Here is a 1787-nt window from a genome sequence, read left to right as displayed (position 1 = left end):
TCCAGGACAGAGTGTCTTCTAGTCCTTTCTGTCTGACCTGGGCTCCACTTCACGTTGGCCTCTGAAGGGAAACCAGTGACAAGGGTCCCCTAGAAATTCAGTCCCACTGTAGAGTCGGGTCTCACACCCTGGCCTCTCATTCCAGAAACACTGAGCTCCGCTGGAAGCTCACAGTGGCCTGCGGGGCCAGGGACCAAGAGTGTCTGCAGGAACCACTCCTAGAGTGCGGAACCAGGCGGGAAACTGAGCTCCCTGGGCCTGGGTTGGAAAATAGGGCCGGCCTGGACAACTGCACAGTACCTCCTGCTTCCCGCCTTTGTCTCTGAGACGAGGAGACAGAGCAGAAGAGGAGGCAGAGACCAGGGCACGCCTGCCCCAGGGGGCCTGGCCCAGTGGGGTCCGTAAGAGGCAGCAGATAGGTCCCCTGTGAGTTAGCCAGGCCCTGCTCCAGGAGGATGTTTAAGGCACAGCAACCTCGTTTGCCAGTAAAACATGGCCTTGTGCAAGCCCTGGGCCCTGTTCTGCATTTTCTGTGGGGACAGGAGGAGTGCTCAGTCAAGGAAGTGAGCAAAGGGCTGGCAGAATGGGGGTGGGGCCAAGCGGAGCCGCTACTTGTCATCACTAGACCCAGCCCACCAATCCCATTTCCTAGGAGAGCAATCCGATCATGACCCGCTGGGTCCGGGGTCTACCCTAGTCCAGTGAGCTGTGACCACGAAGGGAGAGGGAGGGAAAACTTAGAGAAGCAAGAACAAGAGTGACTACGGGCAAAGCTGGCGTGGAATCTGTGGCAGGCCTGGCACACTGCATTCCTCGGCCCTGTGGTTCTAACCAAGTGCTCTTTCTCCTGGCCTGCTCAGTTGCTTTTCTGGAACTTGCCAGGGCCAAGGCAATGAGGTCTGAACCCACATTGAGTGGTGATGGCCAGTGGAACTTCAGTCACTGGATTGGAAGCACAGCCTTCTCCATTGGGTGGTTTTAATCCCCACCAGATTTGCAAAGCCCTGAAGTTGCTCCTGTGCCTCCTTCTAAGGAGAACAAGGGACTTTCTGGACATCGTATGCCTGGGCCATGTCCTTGGAGCACCTCTAAAAACCCTGGGCACCCCAGGCGGGCCCATTCATTACACCCCAGCAACCTCACCTCCTGCCCTTCCTCAACTCCTGTTCCCTGGCCAGGGCAGGGCTGGCAACTTCTGTTGCACCAGCCCCGGATACACCTGTCAAAACACAGCCACAGGAGAGATCAGGGAGCTGAAAAACATGGTTTGACCACACCGAACTTTCCAGCAGGGCTGGGCTGACAAGCCTCAACCTGCAGGAACACAGGTCATTCACTGTCCCTGCCTTCACCCGTTCTGTCCTTTTGTTTTCTTTTAAACACTTCCAAGTTCAAGGCTCTGTGCTTGATGTGGTAGGAGGTGTGCAAAGGCTGGCCCAGTGCTTCTGGACAGGGACCACCTACTACGGGAACAAGCATGCAGGAGCCCATAAGAATGCAGACTGCGGCCTGCACCCCAGAATCTCTGATTCATAATCACAGAGATGGGGTGGGGTGGGAGGGAAGGAATGTGCACTTACCCAAGTTCCCCAGGGATTCTGACGCCACATATAAAATATGAGAACCACAGATGCAGAAGATAAAGAAAGAAAAATATTGGTTTTTAATTTATGCTTGATTCATCAAATTGGACATCTGAATTTTCTTCTGCTCAGTTTGCTTCTCTTGCTTCTCATGGTATTCCATAATCTTCAGTCTTTGGGTTTGCACAAGCCGACCTTTCTCAA

This window comes from Eulemur rufifrons, chromosome 12, assembly GCF_041146395.1.
Source record: "Eulemur rufifrons isolate Redbay chromosome 12, OSU_ERuf_1, whole genome shotgun sequence".
Classification (NCBI taxonomy): Eukaryota; Metazoa; Chordata; class Mammalia; order Primates; family Lemuridae; genus Eulemur; species Eulemur rufifrons.
The sequence above is the reverse complement of the archived record's forward strand: the minus strand, read 5'-3'. Positions refer to the sequence as shown.